Source organism: Dioscorea cayenensis, chromosome 11 (assembly GCF_009730915.1).
Source record: "Dioscorea cayenensis subsp. rotundata cultivar TDr96_F1 chromosome 11, TDr96_F1_v2_PseudoChromosome.rev07_lg8_w22 25.fasta, whole genome shotgun sequence".
Taxonomy (NCBI): domain Eukaryota; kingdom Viridiplantae; phylum Streptophyta; class Magnoliopsida; order Dioscoreales; family Dioscoreaceae; genus Dioscorea; species Dioscorea cayenensis.
In genome coordinates, this window is record NC_052481.1 from 10,454,906 (window position 1) to 10,479,178 (window position 24,273).

At 42.3% G+C, this 24,273-nt stretch overlaps 2 non-coding genes across 2 annotated transcripts; one reads left to right on the forward strand and one right to left on the reverse strand.

Moving 5' to 3' along the window:
- Positions 1-1,793: 1,793 nt before the first annotated feature.
- On the forward strand, positions 1,794-1,900 carry LOC120272799. Its single transcript, XR_005540335.1, has one exon. It is a non-coding gene; the product is annotated as a small nucleolar RNA R71 (small nucleolar RNA).
- A 6,492-nt stretch (positions 1,901-8,392) lies between these two features.
- On the reverse strand, positions 8,393-8,499 carry LOC120272737. The gene has a single exon (XR_005540277.1). It is a non-coding gene; the product is annotated as a small nucleolar RNA R71 (small nucleolar RNA).
- Between the last annotated feature and the right edge of the window lie 15,774 nt (positions 8,500-24,273).

Genomic DNA, 24,273 nt, shown 5'->3' on the forward strand with positions numbered 1-24,273 from the left:
CTCCAACAGCCTTTGAGCATTTTCGATGGCGTCTTCTAGCCCTCTTCATCTTCCAGAGTACCTTCTTCATTATCCCCATAGTAGATGGTACTTCTTGTATTGGACCAAGCATCATTACTTCTTCATTGTCCACCACTTGGTCGAACAAACCCCTCGTATGGATTTGTGTTGAACATTTTTAGCATGTATTCATTAACAATCTCATCAGTAATGTCTAGAACATACAAAGTATCATTGAAAATCGAGAGAATGTCGCATGGCTTCGGCGAGGCAGTATGTGAGCTTATCATCTCCAACCCTCAATGTCAGTTTCCCGCCATCCATGACAATTAATGCCTTAGAAGTACGCAAGAACGACCTCCCAAGTATCAAATGTACATCCGCATCCTCATCGACATCCAACACTATAAGTTCAATCGGAAAAATGTACTTGTCCACCTAGACTAGCACGTCTTCAATGATGCCCCTCGGATGTCTCACTATTCGGTCCGCCAATTGCAAAGTCATCCGAGTGGACCCAGGCTCTCCCAAGCCTAGCTTCTGAAAGAAGGTGTATAGCATGACGTTGATACTGGCCCCTGAGTCCGCCAATGCCATTTCTTCACCCAAATTGCCAATGTTACACAGAATGATGAAGCTTCTTGGGTCTTTCTTCTTGTTCGGCATATTCTTTTGCAACACCACCTAGCAAGAAGCATCTAAGATCACTGGAGCACTCTGCACTCTCCTCCAATTTCCTCTTGTTAGTCAACAAGTCCTTCAAGAATTTTGCATACTAAGGCATTTGAACCAATGCCTCAACAAAAGGAATATTGATGTGGAGTTGCTTGAACAAACTCAGGAACTTCTTGTATTGTTCATCCCCTTGGTCATTTTTCAATCTAGAAGGATAAGGGATTCTTGGATTGAAAGGTGGGGGTGCCACCTCCTTCTTTTTGCTTGTTCCCTCCTCAAACTTTATGACATCGGGTGCATGTTCATTGGGCTTCTCACTTGGAAGCCTACCTTCAACCTAACGACCACTTCTCAAAGTGATTACCTTCACATACTCTCTGGGATTGGTCTAAGTATTACTCAGCAAGCTCCCTTGTTATCTCTTCGATAGAGACTTCGCAATTTATCCCACTTGATTTTCAAGATTGTGCAAAGAAGCGGTGTGGTTGCAAAGTGTAGCCTCAACTGATTGAAACCTTGTATCCGACGATTGCATAAACCTTGTCAAGGCCTTCTCCAAATCGGTTATTCAGGTCTCCAAACCTGAAAGTCGGTTCTATAAGTTTGGGGCTTATTGTTGTTGGAAACCCAATGGTGCAATGGCCTTTTGTGGACCTTGGTTGCTCCACGAGAAATTGGGATAACTCTTCCAACCCGGATTATAGGTGTTGCTATATGGATTTCATTAGTTCCTCATTGCATTACACACAAAATCAACCTTCTCAACTGAAGATGCATCACCAATGGAAATCGTGCAATCGGAGGGAGCATGTCCTCAACCACCCCCGGTGCAAGTAGTCACGTCCGCCACTCTATTCAAAGTTAGAAGATCTAACTTATTACTCAACGATTTCACTTGAGCCGCCAATGAAATTACAGCATCTATTTCATTGAGCCCGGCTACCTTTTTCCTTTCCCGTGCATTCCACTAATAACTATTCATGGCCATGTCTTCCACTAACTATCAGGCTTCTTTTGGGGTTTTACTCCCCATTGTACCTCCTGCGGCGGCATCTAACAATTGCCTTGTACTCGGATTCAACCCAGTATAAAAAGTCTGAATAATCATTCATTCGTGAAATCTGTGCTGTGGGCACCTCCGCAGAAGATCCTTGAAGCGCTCCCATGTCTTAAACAATGACTCCAACTCTATCTGTACAAACGATGAAATCTCATTTTGAAGCTTGGCTGATTTCCCCGAAGGAAAGTATCTAGCAAGAAAAGCTTCGACCATCTTATTCCACATCATGATGGAGGCCTTGGGCAAATAATGTAGCCACTGCTTGGCTCTTCCCTTCAGAGAGAATGGGAAAGCCCTCAATCTAATAGCATCATATGATACACTATTAATTTTCAGCATATCACAAACTTCCAAGAAGTTCTCTATATAGTTTTTTGGATCCTCATCAGCCAAACCATTGAACTGCACTATTTGCTAAATCATTTGGATGAATGCCGAGCTTTAGCTTGATGTTCAGAGTTGTAATCCGGGTGTCGCACAATACTCGATTGTGTGCCCGAAACTGAGGGTCTAGCATAATCAGAAAGTGTTCCCTGTTGCTCATTCTGTTCTGCCATATTATCTGACCCTTCCACTTCTATCTCAGCTTGGTTAGACAGTTCTTATACAGGTTTCTTTCCTATTCTTCTGAGTGTACGTTCAAGTTCAGGATCTCCTTCAATCAAAATCGAAGGGTTCCTTCGGGTCATAACTTGGAGCTGTACTAAAAGAAAGAAAATAGAATCAGAATGATAATAGAAAAAAAGATGTGAAATAGAATGAATGAATGAATAGCTAAGAAAACAAAGTGCAAAGTATCTCTAAATGGCTACTCCCCGGCAACGGTGCCAAAAACTTGACAACGCCCCTTGCGTATATCCTGCAAATGCACGGGTTTGTCGAAGTAATAAATCCCAGATGAGTGGGTATCGTATCTACAGAGAGTAGGAAATAAAAACGCTTGAATTGTTTTTTAACTAAATGAAAAGTAAATAGTGATTTGTGTGACAAAATGTGATGTAACAAAAGTAAAAGAAACAAGAGAAAGAGTGCAAGTAAATAAGTCCCCTATACTTAGAACTTTGAGGAGTATACGTTTGGTCGACTTAACTGAGTCTACACACATTCACAGGATTTCGGGTTTGTTATCCTTTTTTTGAATCGAGTTTTTTAGCTAGAGCATTAACTTTTCTTATTTAGTGTTGAAATTCAAATTACTTGTAGAATGCTTCCCATTGCATGCTTTGGTCAACCTAAGGCAAAGCACTTTCAATAGTTCCTTCTTCTATACTTCAATGTTTCATTTTTGCTTGTGGACAATCAAAAGTTTAAGTGTGGGGGAGTTTTATAAGTGCTTGTGTATTAGTAATACAAAGTATTCTTTTCTTATGATGAGGATTACTTTTCTCAGATTTTATCAGCTAATGAATGTGTATTTGTGTTCTTTTGTGCATGTAGGGTAGTGGAGATGAATATAGAAGAAAGAAGCCAAAGTAGATTGTGAGTGCATTTAGTTGATAAAATCTTGGAGTGAACAAACGTGAAGACACAAGTTGTGCTCAAAGACATGTGAATGTATGCCAACCTCCATGGTGTTCAAGGAAATATACAAATTGGAGGGCCACAAAAGCAGTCACGCTCATGTGTTCCGACTTGTACAAAGCTAGCAAGATTATCGTCAAATGTGCTTTTATTTGAAGATGCAATGCAATCTACAGTGTAGACGTGCGGCCGTTTATGTTGCCTAGATGAAAAGTGTGGATTCGGGAGTACTTTGGCGACTATAGCAGGTTACTGTAGCAAATCAATACAGCAAACACTGTAGCACTTACTATTTACAGGACGCAAAAAATTGATTTCCTGGATATTTACACAGGCATGTAGAAATTCCACACACTCGTGTGGATGCCCGATTCCAGCCCTATTTAAGTCACGATTTCATCCCGATTTCAGAATACTCTTTTCCCATCTATTGGCCTTCTTTTTTCACCTTTGGAGGCGCCCGTGGCTAGGGTTTGGAGAGGCTTTGGCTAGATTTTTGGACGGGTTTACGGCCTTGAACATCACGTTTCCTTCGGAAGAGAATTATTGGGGGAGGTGTCATTGGCAGCGATACAGCGAGGGGAGCCTTAGGCTTGACGAGGGGACCTTTGGAGAAGACACGGCCACTCCACAGGACCATTGACACGAACACCAAGGGGGTTTTATTCATAGAATGCACATATTTTTACCTTTGATTTCATTATTGATTGTATTTTGCTCCATGGAGAGTTAAACCCCTAGTGGGTACTTGGACTTGTAAACCGCAGTATGATGTTGTTTCTTTGACCTTTTAGTATGCTTCCTTTAATTGATGTTTTAATTGAGTTCCAATCTTGAATGCTTATTGAGATGGTTTTCCATTAGAGTGACACTAGGGTTGAGAATCCATTTTGGTAATCCTTGTGGATGAGTGACACATCATAATGGGTTAGACAATACTAGATTGGAGAGGGTTGAGAGGGTGAGTCGAGACATAGCGGAGCGTCCACTTTCCCCTCCGCCGTGATTTATCTTACCTCCATGTTCCAAGAGTTCTTTGTTGTCACAATAGAATGAAGTGCTAAGAGATGAACTCCACTGGGGTTTAGTTGCAAAAGCAATAGAGTGACGCGTTGAAGTAATCCTTGGTATCTGGGGCTTAATTGTGACTAGGGTCTTTCGCTTGGACCAAAGGGTTAGATATATTTTAGAGAATAGGGTTTATCACTTGGAATTCCTAGAGCCTAAAGCAACATAGCACAGTGTGAGGTGTCGAGACTGAGAGATTTCTCCACCGGGGTATAGTGGAGGGTTAGTCACGATTGACCTTAAGTTTTGGGACTGTGTGTTTAAGGATCTCCATGACTCATCAAGCATTAGTTAGGAAACATAATGATTGGTCTTGCACTTGAAACAATAGTCCTAGGGTGAGCAATGTCCGTGTGCCCCATTTATCATCGATTGCCTCTCCTATCTTTTATTTGTGCCTCCTTCTTCTTTTCTTGTTTCTGTTTGCATTGATTTTTTTCACATCATTATCGATTCATCTTTGTTCTAGTTAAATAGAAATCTTTATGTTTCTAATCTCTATTCCCTGTGGATTCGACTACTCACTCACTGCGGTATTATTACTTTGACAAACCCATACACTTGTGGTATATATGCAAAAGGGCATTTGTCAACTAACTTGGGGCTCAGCTACTAACCAGAGTGTTCCTAACGCTAACAACCTCCTTAGGTATGAACGAATATATGTAGACTAGTGACTAACTAAGTAGTTTATTTTTCTGGTGCCTAACCAACATGGACATCCCTCAGAAAGGCAATACACAATTTACTTTAGTCCCAAAAAAAAGTCCCCTTTATTTTTTTGACTGCTTACTTAGTGTTTGAAAAAAAAGGGCTTTAGTTTCAAGTTTAAGAATTAGAAGGAACTTAGTTCTCCATTGAAGTAGCACTTAGCACTTTTAAGACTTGGTATTCATTGTATGTGAAGCAATTAGCAGCTAGAGGTATACTGATAGGAGATATTAGGCTAGACCAGATAAAGGCATGTGAGATAAGAGATTTACACACATAGCACAAACATATAAGAGGTGAGAAATGATAAAGTCTCAAGTTTTGTTGATGGGAACCCTGGTACTGTGGCACTTTAGTGTAGCAGTTAATGAAAATTTTGGAAGAAATCCTATGGCTCTGCTCGGTATCATCACGCCAATGAGCCAGGCTATGAAGACATGCCGAAAAAGCATTTAAAAAGGTGTTAGGGTATTGTTTGTGGGGATTTCTTGGTTTTCTTGAACAGCCACCCAACCTTTCTTAGCTGTGATTTCCGATGATCTTCTGAACAAAGCTTGACCAAAAGGATAGTAAACATCGGAGGAGGAGATAGGCAGAAGATCTTAGGCATAAAAGCATCATTTGAGGATAGATCTCTTTGAACCTTCAAGATCTTCCCATCCAAGGGGATCTAAAGCTAGAGGGAGTATTTCTTTCTTCTTTTTATATGTATTTATTACTTTGAGTTATATGAATGGTCTTCTTTCATGAGGAACTAACTTATTTATGGTTTGGACATGATAAATGATAAGTGCTTGTGTGATAAGAATGTGATAAGTGCTTGTGCGATATGAATGCGAAGCGTTCATTCCTTATGTTGAGCATTACTTTTCTTGGGGTTTTAACACTAATATGTGTGTTTTTATTGTACTTTCGTGCAGGTAGGGTTGTGAGAGCGAGTATGAAGGAAAGAAGCCAATGTAGAGCACAATGCACTGATTTTTGGAGGAAATCTTGTAAGGTTCAAATGCTAAGACATAGGTCGGGTTGTGAGATGCTAGAGTGTGTGCCAACCTCCTCGTATTCTAGTTGGCACATCCATTTGGAGGGGCACAAAGGCAATCACACTCGAGCATTCCGACTTATGCACATAGAACAAGAGCTCCACCAACTTGCCTATCATTGAAGAAGCAAGTGATCCACGACATGAACGTGTGCCCATTTGCGTTACTCCGATGAAAGTATGGATTGGGGAAGCTATTCAGGCCGGATACTGTAGCAGAGCACCGCAGCAACATAGTAGAATATACTGTAGCAGCACTGTTCACAGCCGACCGAGGAAACAGAAGTTCAAAGAATCCACACGGGCGTGTGGAAATTATCCACGCCCGCGTGGAAATTCCGCACGGGCGCGTGAAGCATCCACGCCCGTGTAGTTGCCCTATTCCAGCCCTATTTATAGCCGAATCAGCCCCAATTTTAGTATTCTTTTCTCCATCTTTTCCACAACTTAAGAGAGGGATTCGGCTAGGGTTTTGAGGGGTATTGGCTAAGGTTTTGGAGAGGTTCTATGGCTCTGACATAGTCATTCCTTAGGAAGAAGGTTGGTAGGGAAGCTTCCGTCGAGGCGTATCCTATACCGGACGAGGGAATCCTTGGACGACGAGTAGAGGACTTTCCACAAGACCATCGACATGACTATTGAGGAGGTTTCTTTATGGATTTATTGCTTTTACATTCTATTTCTTTGATTGTACTTAGCTCCATGGAGAGCTAAACCCCTAGTGGGTACTTGGGTATTTGTGAACTCTAGGATGTAATCATTTCATTGAATCTCTTTATTATGCTTTCAATTAATTGATGTTTATTGTGAGTTCCAACCTTGAATGCTTGATTGTATGAATATTCCACTAGAGTGACACTAGGGTTGAGAGTTCTCATTGGTAACCTTGTGAGTGAGTGACACACCACGAGCGTTAGACAAAGCTAGGTTGGAGAGGGCTGAGAGGGTGAGTCAAGAGGTACAGGAGCGTCCCCTTTCTCCTCCGACGTTATAGATTCTACCTCCGTTCCTCGAGTTCTTTGCGGCCATAATAGAGTGAATGGTCTAAGGGGTGAACTTTCGCTGGGGCTTAGTTGCGCATGCAACGCAGTGAAGCGTTGAGGTGATCTTAGTATCTAGGGCTTAATCGTGGTTAGGGACCTTCCACCTGGACCAAAGGGTTAGGTCTATAATTAGGAAGATATTTATCACTTGGAATCCATAGAGCTCATGCCAACTCTATGCGAGTGCGAGGTTGAGAGGTTATCTAATTTCTCCTCCGGGACATTGATAGAGTTAGGCATAGTTGACCTTAGATGTGGGACTATGTAATTAAGGATTTCCACGACTCACCATTGCATTGATTAGGAAGCATAATAGAGGGTTCTTGCTCTTGAAACAATTATCCTAGGCGGGGCATTATCCGGGTACCCCATCTTTATCGATTGCCTTACCCCCTTCTTTACTTTTGCTCTCTTACTTGTTGTTTTTATTGTTGAGAATTGAATCATTGTCACACTTATCATCATTGATCTTTCACATAGCTAACAAGTGAATTAAGTGTTTTTATTCTCTATTCCCTGTGGATTTGATACCCGCTCATCCGGGATTATTACTTCGACAAACCCGTGCAGTTGCGGGATATACGCAAGGGGATATTGTAAAGTTTTTGGCACCGTTGCTGTGGAATAGGCGTTTAGAGATACTTTGCACTTTGTTTTGTTAGCTATTTCACCATACATTCTATTTCATATCTTCTTATTCTATCATCATTCTGATTTCTTTTTCTTTCTTTTTGGTTGCAGCTTTAGGTTATGAGCCGAGGGAATCTCTCAATATTGATTGAAGGGGATCCCAAGCTTGAACGTACACTTAGAAGAAAAGGGAAAGGGCCTGTACAAGAACTGTCTAATTTAGCTGATTTGGAAGTGGAAAGATCTGAAAACATGGCAGAACAGAATGAACAACAGCGAATATTATCCAATTATGCTAGACCTTCAGTGTTGGGGACACAATCGAGCATTGTGCGTCCCCCGATTACATCTCAGAACTTTGAGTTGAAACCGGCATTCATCCACATGTTGCAGCAATCCGCACAATTCAATGGTTTGGCCGATGAGGATCCAAACAGCCACATATAGAGCTTTCTCGAGGTGTGTGATATGCTGAAGATAAATGGGGTGACGGATGATGCCATCAAATTGTGAGCCTTCCCATTTTTCCTAAAGGGGAGAGCGAAGCAGTGGCTACACTCGTTACCTAGAGCGTCAATTACCATGTGGGAGGAGATGGTGGAAGCTTTTCTAGCTCGTTATTTCCCTCCCGAAAAATCAGCAAAGCTTAGGAACGAGATCTCATCCTTTGTTCAGTTGGAATTGGAGTCTCTATTCGAGACATGGGAAAGGTTCAAGGAGCTCCTGAGGAAGTGCCCACAACACGGATTCCCGGAGTCGATGATTGTTCAAACCTTTTACAATGGTTTGAACCAGAGTACAAGGCAACTCTTGGATGTGGCAACAGGAGGTACCTTAGGTAGCAAGAACCCCGATGAGGCCCGTCAGTTGATTAAAGAAATGGGGTTAAACAGCTACCAATGGAATGCTAGGGAGAAGAAAAAGATGGCCAATCTCCATGAGATAGATGTGGTAACTTCATTGGCGGCCCAAGTGGAAAATTTGAATAAGAAGTTAGATCTTCTAACTTCAAATAGAGTGGCGGCCGTGACTAATTGCACCAGGTGTGGTGGAGGACATGCTACCTCCGATTGCCCGATCTCTATTGGTGATGTTTCTTCGGTGGAGAATGTTGATTTTGTAGGTAATGGCATGAGACCTCAAGGAAATCCATATAGCAATACCTACAATCCGGGTTGGAAGAATCATCCTAATTTCTCATGGAGTAATCAAGGTCCACAAAAGGCCATGGGGCCACTGGGTTTCCAACAACAACAACAAGCCCCCAGTTGGAAAATAGAGTCTCAGGTTTGGAAACCCGAATGACTGACCTAGAGAAGCACTTGGCTAGATTTGTGCAATCTGCAAATACTAGGTTTGAATCAGTTATGGCTACACTTCACAACCACAACGCCTCTTTGCATAACCTTGAAAATCTGGTGGGGCAAATTGCGAAGTCTCTCTCTGAAAGGCAACATGGAAGCTTGCCGAGTAATACAGAGACCAATCCTAGAGAGCACGTGAAGGCGATCACTTTGAGAAGTGGTCATGAGAGTGAAGGTAGGCTTCCGAGTGAGAAGTCAAAAGAACACGCACCCGAGGTTATAGAGGTAGAAGAGGGAACAAGCAAAGAGAAAGAGGTGGCACCCCCACCTTTCAAGCCAAGAATCCCTTATCCCTCTAGATTGAAAAATGACCAAGGGGATGAATAGTACAAGAAGTTCCTGAGTTTGTTCAAGAAACTCCACATCAATATTCCTTTTGTTGAGGCATTGGCCCAAATGCCTAAGTATGTGAAGTTCTTGAAAGACTTGTTGACTAACAAGAGGAAGTTGGAGGAAAGTGCTTCAGTGATTTTAGATGCTTCATGCTCGGCGGTATTGTGAAAGAACATGCCGAACAAGAAGAAAGACCCGGGAAGCTTCATCATTCCATGTAATATTGGCAATCTAGGTGAAGAAATGGCATTGGCGGACTCAGGGGCAAGTATCAACGTCATGCCATACACCTTCTTTCAAAATCTAGGCTTGGGTAAGCCTAGGCCTACTCTGATGACTTTGCAACTAGCGGACCGAACAGTGCGACATCCAAGAGGCATCATTGAAGATGTGCTTGTCAAGGTGGACAAGTACATTTTTTCGGTTGACTTTGTAGTGCTAGATGTCGATGAGGATGCGGATGTACCCTTGATACTTGGGAGACCGTTCTTGCGGACTTCCAAAGCATTGATTGACATGGACGGCGGAGAGCACACATTGAGAGTTGGAGATGACAAGCTCATATACCGCCTTGCTGAAGCCATGCGGTATTCTCTTGACTTCGATGATACTTTATACTTTCTAGACACTACTGATGAGATTATTGATGAATACATGCAGGAAATGTTTAATCCGGATCCGTATGAATGTTTGTTCGACCAAGAGGAGGATTATGAAGAAGTAATGATGCTTGGTTTGACAGAAGAAGTACCATCTACCACGGGGATCTTGAAGAAAGTGCCCCGAAAAATGAAGAGGGCTAGGAGACGCCACCGGAAACACTCCAAGGTTGTTGGAGACGTACGTGAAATGAAGAAGTTGGACGTATCATTGTTAGGTGGTCCGAAGCCCGATAATACAACCTCTACTCTCAAGAGACTTTGCACATCATGCTTTCAAGCCATGGGTAAGAGGGCAACTTTCAGTCATGAACCCCGGTGAGGTAAGACAAGGTACGTCAAGCTTAGTGACGTAAAACAAGCGCTTCTTGGGAGGCAACCCAAGTGTTTACTATGTTTTCTTATTTTAGTTAGGTTGTTTGCATGAATAAATTGTTAAGTGTTGGTGTCTTGATTTTTATGATGCTTGTGCTGCGATTTTATTGTGGGTTTTTAAAGTTATTGTGTGTTTTCATGTGGAATTGGCGAGGTTTGGTCATTTGAGCTCAATTCCATGTTTTTCACTGGTAAAAATTGCTTAATAGAGGAAGCTCTGAGTGTGTAAACATGTTCAGAAATCTTCTGTAGAGCAAAGCAGATTTTTCTAAGTCATCTAGAGAAAATACACGGGCGTGTGGAATTTCTGCACGCCCGTAGAATTGCACTACGAGCTTATCCAGAGAAGGCACAAGGGCGTGTGGCTGCCCCTATGAATGACCATGCGCAGTCCCACGCCCGTGGGTAATTTCCGCACGGGCGTGTGAATTCCTGCAGAGTTGGGCGGATTATCCCAAGAGGACACATGGGCGTGGTCTCGCCCCGTGGGCGACCTTTTGAACTACGCATGGCCGTAGGTAATTTCCACATGCCCGTGCGAAACACTGCAGATGAGTTCTCTCCATCATGAGAAGACACAGGGGCGTGTGGCTGCCCCTCTGAGTTGCGCATGTAAATGTCAACGCCCGTGCGGAATTTTCGCACGGGGGGGTTTAACATTTGGTATTTTTCTCGGATGTCCAGAGAAGCCACAAGGGGCGTGCGGCTGCACCTGTGGATCGGCCGCACGGGCGTGTGTATTTTCCACACGCCCGTGGGAGAGCAGTCAGAGTCTAAGGAGTGTTTTCCCGAGAGCGCATAGGGGCGTGCGTGCATCCCCTGTGGCTCTCTTGTAATGAAGCGCACGGGCGTGGGTATTTTCCGCACGCCCGTGTGGATGCACAAAATTCCAAGAGACGTGATTTTTTCCTTAAAAACCTTGTGATTTCGTCTAATTCTTCATCTCCAGTCACCTGAAAACTACTTCTGATCATCTTTTCGACCGCTCATCATCGTTTTGGAGGATTTTGCTTCACATATCTTACCGATTTTCAAAGTTTTCACATTTATTTCTTCGGTAACCTTTTTATCCTCTTTTCTTTGCCAACTCTTGTTTTTAACAAATTAAATATCTTTAATTGCGAATTTTCATTTTTACAATGCATGGTGTATGTTTAGAAAGCATCTGGACGCGGTTCTAAGTTGAATTTTTGAGAGTTGTGCACCCGTGCGGGACTTTCACGCCCTGTAGATCCACACGGGCGTGGGTAATATCCACAAGCCTGTGTGGAATTCTACAGTATACTGATGCTGAGCTGCTTTGATCATTTTCTTCTTTTGTACGACAGATATGGCACCTCGCGTGAAGAAGAACGAAGTAAAGCATCTCAGAGTCACTACACTTGGATTTCTCAAATCCCGAGCATCAGACTCGATTTGAGAGACTTTCAGCACTCGGTTTTGGCCAGACTTGTTTCGCGGATTTGCAAGTGCTGAGAGATATTCAGCGGGGTGACGAGCTGGCTAATGAAATTGATGAGATGCTAGCAGTAGGAAGCTGGAGGAGGCTACTGACGATCAGTGAGCTAGTTTACCGCTCATTGACGCTCAAGGTTTTAGCGTCTTTTGAGTTTTGGTTGATGCATGGGAGATTTGACACTATGGATGCTATACAGTTTCGGGCATTCGGACATCCATTTTCCATGAGTATCACTAAGTTTTCGATTCGGATGGGCCTGTATGACATTGCTTATACAGGTACAGTGGAGTATGGACAATTACCGGCGGATTTTCCAGTATCAGTGACTCCACATCATGCGTACAGGATTCTGTGTAGACATGGGGAGTCTGAACCGGGGTTGTCGATGGCCACTAGCCTATCCCGGTCAAGCTACAGGTATTTACACGCAGTTATCAGCAGGTCGGTGTCAGGTCGAGCTGATAACACATCTGCTCTGACCAAGCAGGATATTCTCTTTTTACAAGCAATGTGCCGATTCACTTGCGGTGCATATTATCAGATATTCTGAGGTACCAGGGTTAGTCTGTGAGAGTGGGTTTATTATTTACTGGCCCCTACATTACCAGGCTCATTTTGGGAATGGGTTTGGGGGATGCTTTACGTGGTGCTGAGAGAATTGTTGCGCCTACCCCTCTTAAGTTTGATACGATCAGGATGATGGGGTTGATACGGAGATATGGGCTAGGGGTCTATATTCTTACTACAGCTACCTCAGAGACCGCCAGGAACGAAGGAGTTACTGCGGAGAGTTCCCAGCAGATTCCCAAACCTCCCGCAGCACAGGGTCCTCGAGCTTATGACCGTATTGAGAGGCTTGAGAGCATTGTGAGAGAGATTCAGACCGAGATGGCGGAGCTCCGCGCTATACAGTTAGGTCAATATACAGATCTTATGGCCCGGTTTGACTTTCTACGAGATCTATTGAGATCCAGACCCTCAGTTCCTCTGTTACCCTCATCCCCTACCCCGGCACCTGTGGACCCACCATGTGCATCTTCACCAGCAGCAGTAGCAGCACCTGAGCCTAAGGGCGACACCGACATTTGATTTTTAGTTCTTTTTCTTTTATGCATTTTATTTTAGACTTGTTCACTCAGAAAGGATTCTCCTTCTAAGTTTATTTTCACTTTGCATCTCGAGTTGTATTCATTGTCTATCTTTTATATATACTCGAGATATTTTGTTTTTATTGAGCTTCAGTGAATCCCCTCGTGTATGCGTGCAGATGGTCTTATCTTCTTGGGAATTGAGACTTAGTCATGGGCACGCCCAAGGTGCTTAGGCACTTAGCCGTGTGAGCTTCACAACCTGTCGGAACACTATCCCCATGGAATTAGCATCATCAAACGCAATGCTAGGAGTCAGGGGAGTATTGTTTTGATTGCTTCTCCTACATTTGCTTTTGAACAATATATATTTTGAGTGAGCTTGCATGTGTACATTAGGGACAATGTACAACTTAAGTGTAGGGGGGAGTTTCATAGTGCACACATTCTTTTCTATTGTTCTAGATTGATATATGCTCACATAGCCAATGGCGGTTCACCTTAGTTGCATGGATTGTATTCTTGAGTTTAGGAGAATTTCTAACATTGAATGTTTTCATGCTCTAGTTTTGCTTGAATGTCTAGGAAGTTTGCCCGATTTATACTTGTTACACTACTCACTTATCAGACTCTTTTGGAAACTTAAGTTTGATGTTAAAGGGACTAGTTATAGTTATTTCTTGTGTTGAATTCAAAAAAAAAAAAGTTTAGTTTTATTGGTTATTTGTGCTTGTGGGTGGAAAGAGCTACCACCTATTAAGTATGAAGCTACTCTCATAAGTCGGATACTACTTATGCCCTAATGAGAGAAAGAGCTATCTCATAGGATGAGTGAAAGCTACCACTCCGGTAGAAAGAGCTATCACCTCGAAAGTGTGAAAGCCACCTTAGCGGCCGCTTTGGAAAGGGCTACCTTAGAGGATGTGTGAAGCTACTACCATCTTTGAAATTGTTGTCACTTTTGTAGATAAATAAGTCCCTTGTACTTAGAACTTTGAGGAGTATACCTTGGGTTGTTTTGAGTGAGTTCACACACGTACACGATTTCGGGTTTGTTGTCCTTTTTGATTCAAGTTTTTAGCTAGAGCATTGATTTTTATATTTAATGTTGAAATTTCCCTTACTTGTAGAATGCTCTCTTTGTATACTTTGGTGAACCAAAGGCCAAGCACTTTCAATATTTTCTTTATTGACGCACAGAATGTTTAATTTTTGCTTGAGGACAAGCAAAAGCTTAAGTGTGGGGGAGTTTGATAAGTGCTTGTGCGATATGAATGCGAAGCATTAATTCCTTATGTTGAACATTACTTTTCACGGGTTTTACACTAATATGTGTGTTTTTATGTTACTTTCATGCAGGTAGGGTTGTGAGACCGAGTATGAAGGAAAGAAGCCAATGTAGAGCACAATGTACTGATTTTTGGAGGAAATCTTGTAAGGTTCAAACGCTAAGACATAGGTAGGGGGTGAGATGCTAGAGTGTGTGCCAACCTCCTCGTATTCTAGTTGGCACATTCATTTGGAGGGGCACAAAGGCAGTCACACTCGAGTATTCTGACTTACGCACATAGAACAAGAGCTTCACCAACTTGCCTATCATTGAAGAAGCAAGTGATCCATGACGTGAACGTGTGCCCATTTGCGTTACTATGATGAAAGTATGGATTCGGGAAGCTATTCAGGCCGGATACTGTAGCAGATCACCGCAGCAACACGGTAGCAAGTACTTTAGCAGCACTGTTCACAGTCGACCGAGAAAACAGAAGTTCAGAGAATCCACACGGGCATGTGGAAATTATCCACGCCCATGTGGAGATTCCGCACGGGCGCGTGAAGCATCCACACCCATGTAGTCGCTCGATTCCAGCCCTATTTAAAGCCGAATCAGCCCCGATTTTAGTATTCTTTTCTCCTTCTTTTCCCCAACTTCAGAGAAGGCTTCAGCTAGGGTTTTGAAGGGTATTGGCCAAGGTTTTGGAGAGGTTCTATGGCTCCGACATCGTCATTCCTTAGGAAGAAGCTTAGTAGGGGAGCTTCCGTCGAGGCATATCCTATACCGGACGAGGGAATCCTTGGACGACGAATAGGGGACTTTCCACGAAACCATCGACACAACTATCGAGGAGGTTTCTTTATGGATTCATTGCTTTTACATTCTATTTCTTTGATTGTACTTAGCTCCATGGAGAGCTAAACCCTTAGTGGGTACTTGGGTATTTGTGAACCCTAGGATGTAATCATTTCATTGAATCTCTTTATTATGCTTTCAATTAATTGATGTTCATTGTGAGTTTCAACCTTAAATCCTTGATTGTATGAACATTTCCCTTAGAGTGACACTAGGGTTGAGAGTTCTCGTTGGTAACCTTGTGAGTGAGTGACACACCACGAGTGTTAGACAAAGCTAGGTTGGAGAGGGTTGAGAGGGTGAGTCGAGAGATAGAGGAGCGTCCCCTTTCCCCTCCGACGTGATAGATTCTACCTCCGTTCCTCAATTTCTTTGCGGCCATAATAGAGTGAATGGTCTAAGGGATGAATTTCCGCTGGGGCTTAGTTACGCATGCGAGGGAGTGAAGCGTTGAGGTGATCTTAGTATCTATGGCTTAATCATGGTTAGAGACCTTCCACCTGGACCAAAGGTTTAGGACTATAATTAGGAAGAGATTTATCACTTGGAATCCCTAGAGCTCATGGCAACTCTATGCGAGTGCGAGGTTGAGAGGTTATCTAATTTCTCCTCTGGGACATGTATAGAGTTAGGCATAGTTGACCTTAGATTTGGGACTATGTAATTAAGGATTTCCACAACTCACATTGCATTGATTAGGAAGCATAATAGAGGGTTTTTATCGATTGACTTACCCCTTTCTTTACTTTTGCTCTATTACTTGTTGTTTTTATTGTTGAGAATTGAATCATTGTCACACTTATCATCATTGATCTTTCACATAGCTAAGAAGCGAATTAAGTGTTTTTATTCCCTATTCCTTGTGGATTCGATACCCGCTCATCCGGGATTATTACTTCGACAAACCCGTGCACTTGCGGGATATACCCAAGGGGATCTTGTCAGAATGCGAAGTACTCTTTCCTTATATTGAGTATTACTCTTATCAAGGTTTAGCGCTAATACTTGTGCTTTTTTGTTACTTTCATGCATATAGGGTTGTAAAGCCGAATGTTAAAGAAAGAAGCCAATGTAGATCGTGAACACACACATTTGGAGGAATTCATGAGAAGAGTCAAACGCGAACGTATAAGTCGGGTTCAAGAAGCGAGAATGTGTGCCAACTTCCTTGTATTCAAGCTAGCACAATGATTTGGAGTGACACAAAGGCAGTCTCACTCGAGTATCCCGATTTGTGCATTGATAGCAAGAACTTCACCAATGAAGCCCTTTACTGACAGCAGGGCACTGTACCAAAACACTATAACAGGTACTGTTCATAGCCTGCCGAGAAATTGAATTTCAGAGAATCCACAAGGGTGTGTGGAAAATCCACAGGGGTGTGTAGATACCCTATTCCAACAATTTTAAAAGCTATGTTTTAGCCCAATTTTAGCATTCTTTTCTCCATCTTTTCCCCCAACTCTCAAGAGGGCAGCGGCTAGGGTTTTGAGAGATATTGTCAAGTGTTTTGGAGAGGTTCTACAACTTTGACATCGCGCAACACTTGGAAAAAGGTTATTGGGGGAGCTTTCATCGAAACCGATCCGACGAGGTGTGCCCTAGGCCGGACAAGGGGACCTTTGGAGGAGACGAGGCCACTCCACAAGTCCATCGACATGACTACTGAGGGGGTTTTTCTGTGGATTACTTGTTTTTACATTCAATTTCATTGATGATTGTAACTAGCTCTATGGAGAGCTTAACCCCCTTGTGGTTACTTAGATTTGTGAACCCTATGATGTATTTGTTTTATTAAAATTTTTATTATGCTTTCCTTAATTGATGTTTTAATTGAGTTCCAATCTTGAATGTTTGATTGATTGAATGCTCCCTTAGAGTGACACTAGGGTTGAGAGTTCACCTTGGTAACCCTTATGAGTGAGTGACACACCACGAGAGTTAGACAAAGCTAGAATCGAGAGGGTTGAGAGTGTGAGTCGAGAGGTAGCGGAGCGTCTCCTTTCCCCTTCGACGTGATTTATCCTACCTCCATTTGCTTGAGTTCTTTACGGTCATAGTAGAATGAACGGGCTAAGGGATGACCTTCCGCTGGGGTTTAGTTGCAAAGGCAACGGAGTGAGCGTTGAAGTGATTTTAGCACCTAGGGCTTAATCGTGACTAGGGACCTCTCACATAGACCAAAGGGTTAGGTCTACATCTAGGAAGATGGTTTATCACTTGGAATCCCTAGAACTCCATACAATTCTATATAAGTGCGAGGTGTTGAGATTGTTCGATTTCTCCATCGGGACATCATATAGAGTTAGTCACAGTTGACCTTAGATTTGGGACCGTGTATTGAAGGATTTACATGACTCATTAATACATTAATTAGGAAGCATAATAGTTGGTTCTGCACTTGAAACGATTGTCGTTGGCGGAACAATATCTGAGTACCCCATTTATATCGATTGTCGTATCTCTCATTTACTTGTGCTTCTCATTCTTGTTTCTTTTATTCTTGTTTACACTACATATTATCAACATAACCATTGTTTATGTTCACTTGGTTATGTAGCAATTTAAGTATTCTTGTTCCCTACTCCCTGTGGATACAATACCCCACTCACCTGAGATTATTACTTCGTCAAAATCGTGCACTTGCGAGGGTTCTTGTCAAGTTTTTGGCACCGTTGCCGAGGAGTAGGCGTTTAGAGATACTTTGCACTTTGCTTCTTAGCTATTCATCATTCATTCTATTTCACATTTTCTTTTCTATCATTGTTCTGATTTTTCTTTTCTTTTTGGTTGCAGCTCTAGGTGATGACCTGAGGAAATCCATCACAAATTGTTGAAGGAGATCCTGAGCTTGAGCAAACACTTAGAATAAGGGGGAAAGAACTTGTACAAGAATAGTCAATCTGATATAAAGTAGAAGGTTAAGCGTCAGATAATATGGCAGAACAGAATGAGCAACAAAGAACACTTTTTGATTATGCTAGAGCCTCAGTTTTGGGCACACAATCGAGTATTGTGCAACCCCCGATTACAGCTCTGAACTTTGAGCTAAAGCCGGCATTTATCCAAATGATTTAGCAGTTAGCGCAGTTCAATGGTTTGGCCGATGAGGATCCAAACAACCATATAGAGAACTTCTTGGGAGTTTGTGATATGCTGAAGATTAACGGTGTATCTGATGGTGCTATCAGATTGAGGGCTTTCCCATTTTCTCTCAAAGGAAGAGCCAAGTATTGGCTTCATTCCTTGCCAAAAACATCCAATACGACTTGGAATGAGATGGTCGAAGCTTTCCTTACAAGATACTTTCCTCCAAAAAAGTCGGCCAAGCTTCAAAATGAGATATTGTCATTTGTGCTGGTGGAATTGGAATCATTGTTTGAGACATGAGAGTACTTCAAGGATCTCTTGCGGAGGTGCCCACAACATGGATTTCCCAAATGGATAATCATTCTAACTTTCTATAATGGGATTGAATCCAAGTGCAAGGCAATTGCTAGATGACGTCGCAGGAGGTACAATGGGGAGTAAGACCCCCGAAGAAGCCTGACAGTTAGTGGAAGACATGGCCATGAACAGTTATCAGTGGAATGCGCGGGAAAGGAAGAAAATGGCCGGACTCCATGAAATAAATGCAGTCACTTCTTTGGTAGCCCAAGTAGAATCATTGAGTAAAAAGCTAGACCTTCTAACTTCTAATAGAGTGGCGGCCATGACTACTTATACTGAATGCGGTAGAGGACATGCCCCTTCTGATTGCACGATAGCCATTGGTAGTACATCCTTCGTTGAGCAAGTTGATTATGTGAGTAATGCAATGAGAAAACAAGGCAATCCTTATAGTAATATCTACAATTCAGGTTGGAGGAACCACCCTAATTTCTCATGGAACAACAAAGGGCAACAAAAGGCCACCGCACCACCGGGTTTTCAATAACAACAAGCCCCAAACATGGAGAATCGAGTTTCAGCTTTTGAGATCCGGATGACCGACCTAGAGAAGGCCTTGACTCGATTTGTGCAATCATCAGATACATGGTTTCAATCGGTCAAAGCTATAGTTCGCAACCACACCGCTTTCATTGCACAATCTAGAAAACCAAGTGGGGCAAAATTGCGAACTCTCTATTAGAGAGACCTCAAGGGAGTCTACCTAGCAACACTGAGACTAATCTGAGAGAACAAGTGAAGGCGATCACTTTGAGAAGTGGTTGTGAAGTTGAAGATAGACCTCCTAGTGAGAAGACCAATGTTGAAGCACCCGAGGTCATCGAGGTTGAGGAGAGAGTGAACAAGGAGAAGAAGGTGACACTCCCACCATATAAGCCGAGAATTCCTTACAATTCTAGATTGAAGAATAACCAAAATGATGAGCAATGCAAAAAGTTCATGGGTCTATTCAAGCAATTGCACATCAACATTCCTTTTGTGGAGGCATTGTCTCAAATGCCTCAGTATGCTGAATTCTTAAAAGATTTATTAACCAATAAGAGGAAGTTGGAGGAAAGTGCATCGATGATCTTAGATGCCTTTTGCTCGGTGGTGTTGCAAAAGAATATGCCGAACAAGAAGAAAGACACCGGAAGCTTCATCATTTGGTGCAACATTGGTAATATGGTTAAAGAAATGTCATTGGCGGACTCTGGGCCCAGTATCAACGTCATGCCATATACTTTCTTCAAGAAGTTAGGCTTGGGAGAGACTAGGCCCACTCAGATGACATTACAATTGGCGGACCGAACGGTGTGACATACGAGAGGCATCATTGAAGATATGCTTGTCAAGGTTGATAAGTATATATTTCCTGTAGACTTCATGGTGTTGGACGTCAATGAGGATGTAGATATTCCTTTGATACTTGGGAAGCCATTCTTCCACACTTCCAAGGCATTAATTGACATGGACGGCTAGAAGTTGACACTGAGGGTTGGAGATGATAAGTTTACATACCGCCTCGCCAAAGCCATGCGGAATTCTCCTGACTTTGATGATACTCTCTATTTTCTCAACACTACTGATGAGATAATTGATGAATATGTGCAGAAAAATATTCAATCCAGACCCGTACGAAGGGTTGCTAGACCAAGATGAGGTTAATAAAGAAGAAATGGCACTTGGTCTAGAGAAGAAGGTGCCATCTACTCCGGGAATCATGAAGAAGTTGCTCCAGAAGATGAAGCGGGCGAGGAGATCCCATAGGAAATGCTCCCAAGGCTGTTGGGGATGTGCGCGAATCGAACAAGTTGGATGAACCTTTGCTAGGCGGTACCATGCCCGATAACTTCCCCTCTACCTTCAAGAGGCTTTGCTCATCATGCTTTCAAGTTATGGGTAAGAGGGCAACCTTCATTGATGAGCCCCCGTGAGGTAAGACAAGGTACGTTAAGCTTAGTGATGTTAAACAAGCGCTTCTTGGTGGGAAACCCAAGTTTTTACTATTTTCCTAGTTCTTAGATTAGAGTTTGCATGAATAATCATGAGTGTCGGTGTCTTAATTGTTAAATGCTTTTTACTGTGATTTTTCTTGTGGATTTTTGATGTCATCATGTGCTTTGTTGTGCTTTGTTGTATTTTGGCCAAGAATTTTTAGTGTCATCACTTGGTTTAGTAGACAAAGTACAACATATTCCAAGAGTAGTGAAGAGGATGATCCAAAAACTCAAGAGGACAAGAAGACGCCACAAAAAATGCCCTAATGCTAGTGGGGATGAGCATTAACGAAGTGAGGATGATAAACCCTTGTGTGGTAACAAGCTTGATCATCCACCCTTTAACTTGAAAAAATTGTGTTTGTCATGCTTTTAGGTTGTAGGTAAGAGGGTAACCTTTCTTCATGAACCCCCAATGAGGTAAATGCAGCTACATTAAGCTTAGTGACATTTAACAAGCGCTTCTTTGGAGGCAACCCAAGTCTTTACTATTTTTCTAGGTCTTAGTTTAGTGTTTGCATGAATAAGAGCTTTAGAGTTGGTGTTTTGATTTAAATTTGCTATTGGTGTGTTTTTCTTATGGATCATTGACACACCAATTGCGTGTGTGTATAGCAAGTGCACCAGTCATCGAAGTAATATAATACACCCAGTAAGTGGGTAGTCGAATGCTCAGAAACAAGAAGTATTGCTATTTATCTAGAGTGAAAACTAATTTGTGAAGTTGATTCAAAATATCAATACAAATAAAATTAAAAGAGAAAAAACAAAGAAAGAGGAATAAAATCAATGGTAAAATGGGGCACTAATAAGAGCTTGAGTAGACATATTTCTATGTTTGTTTTACATGCATTGAGCATCATTTTTACTATGGTTTATCTCTTATATTGTGTATTTGGTGTTCATTTATGCATATAGGTTGTGAATAATTTGAAGAGTAAAAAGGAAGCAAAGATAGGCTATAAAGACACAATGTTGGGAGTTCTTGTTCAATTCAAGGACTAAGACACGAGAGGATTTCATGAACGTGGAGATGTGTGCCAACTTCCAAAAAGATTCAAGTCAATTCACTAGTTGGAATGGAACAAAGGCAGCCACATCTTCATGTTCCTTCTCTTTGTGAAGATTGCAAGACCTCTCAAAGATACGTCGATGAAGAAAAGTCTTATAGTCTAACACATGGACGTGTGCCCGGCCATGTGACCTAAAGAGAAGAGTGTTTGGACCGCGATTATGGAGAGTACTGTAGCTAAGTAATGCAGCGAAGTACTATAATGGTTTACTGTAGCTAAGTACTATAGCAGAGTTACTGTCCACGCGCCCGCATGGAAAATCCACATAGGCGCGCGGGGGCATGTGACAGACCCAGTCTAAGGCCTTTAAATAGCCATGTTGCCCTTTTGTTTCTCATCTTTTGTGTAAGGACTTTCAAGGCTAGGAGGCTAGGGTTTTGAAGGAGGTCTTTGGCGATATTGGGGGGCGTCCATCACCAACTTTGATCGATCTTCTCTCTGTCATAGCATAGAAGGAGCCTTCGGCGACCCAGCTACAGAGGAGAATTCCTCAAGATGTTGGGCGACCCATCAAGGCCATCATCACGAATTCAAGGTGGTTTTTCTTCATGGTTTTCATTGCTTTTCATTGTATTCACCATTGTTTTGTAACTTGCCCGATGGAGGGCTAACCCCTAGTAGGTATTTGGACATGTGAACCTTAGGATCAATGTTTTTGTATTGATTTACTTTTTGTTTCTATGAAATCCGAGTTGATTTGAGTTTTAATTTTGTATTCCCATTGCTTGCATGTTTTATTAATCCTTGTGGTTGATTGGATTTGCATGATTTATTACTTTGATGAGAGAGAGGTCTCCATTAGAGTTAGAACTTCAAGGTTAAAGAGGGTTGAGAGGGTGAGTCATGAGATAGCGGAGTGTCCCCTTTCCCTTCCGATTGAGTGTTTCCTATCTCCGTATTCCCTAGACTCTATGCAACCATATTTTGTGTGAGACGTGAGATTGAAAGATTTCTACGCCATGACCTTGTAGGGGGTTAGGGATCCTTCGCTAGGAATTAGGGTTGGATCTATCTTTAGTAATCAGTTTCACTCTTAGGTGTCCCTAGAATGCAATGCGGTCATATGAGGTGTGAAGTGTTGAGAGATTGAGCGATTTCTCCGCCAGGACCTTATAGGGGACTAGTACCGGTGGCTTGGAGCCAAGGGCCGGTTGTTTTTGGATTACCTTGACACATTAGACTCGGTTTAGAAGCATTTAGTAAATCTTGAGCTTCATGTTAGATCCTAGGGGGAACATTGTCCGGGTACCTCACCTTTATTGATTGAGATCTCCTTTACTTGTTTTTCTTGCCCATTTGCTTGCTTATTAATTCTCTTGCAATTAGTTCATTTTATCACGTCCATTGATTTCAATGAGATAACTAAGAATTGGTTAATACTAATACTTCTGTTCCTTGTGGATTCGACTACCTGACTCACCGGGTATTTTATTACTTCGACACCTGTGCAATTGCTGTTCACACGCATATTCGGACATGTCAGGCACTCAGACAATGCTTACCCTAGGACTATTGTTTTAAGTGCAAGACTAATATAATGTCTTATCATTGAAGTTTAATGAGTCGTGGAGATCCAAACACACACGGTCCCAAACCTAAAGTCAACCATCACTAGTCCTCTATACTATGCTCCTGTGAAAAGGGATACTCTCAACACCTCACACTGTGTGGGACTGCTTGAAGCTTTAGGGATTCTAAGTGATAGACCCTATTCCCTAATCTAGATCTAACCCTTTTGTCCAGGCGAAATATCTCTAACTACAATTAAGCCCAGCATAAAGGATAACTCAACACTTCACTCTATCACTCACGCAACTAAGCCCTAGCGGAGAAGGTCACTTAGCACTTCACTCTATTATGATCAAAAAGAACTCTTGGAACATGGAGGTAGTATAAATCATGTCTGAGGGGAAAAGGGACGTTGCGCTACTTCTCGACTCACACTTTCAACACTCTTAAATCTTGCTAAGTCTAACCCAAGTGAAGTTGTCACCCCCTCAAAGTGTTACCTAGATAGATTCTGACATGTATCCGAATTGCATGTGAACCGCATGTGCATGGGTGTCGAAGTAATAATTACCACGGTGAGTCAGTAGTCGAATTCACAAGTAATGGAAGTGTTAGTAGCAACCAATTCTTAGTTATCTAGTCGACATCAATGGGTGTGATGAAATGAACTAATTGCAAAAAAATTAATAAGCAAGCAAGCGGTCAAGAAAGAAAGTAAAGGAGATCTCAATCAATAAAGATGAGGTACCTGGGCAATGGTCCTCCTAGGATCTTACGTGAAGCTCGAGATTCACTAAATTCTTCTAAATTGAGGCTAATGAGTCGAGGTAATCCAAGAACAACCGGCCCTTGCCTCCAACCTACCGGTACTAGGCTCCTACAAGATCCAGGTGGCTAAATCGCTTAATCAAAACACCTCACTCCCCATATGACCACAATAAGCTCTAGGGATACCTAAGAGTGAAACCAATTCCTAAAAATAGATCCAATCCTATTTCCCAGCTAAGGATACCTAACCCCCTACAAGGTCCTTGTGGAGAAATCTGTCAATATTATGCCTCACACCATATATGGTTGCATAGAGTCTATGGAATATGGAGATAGGT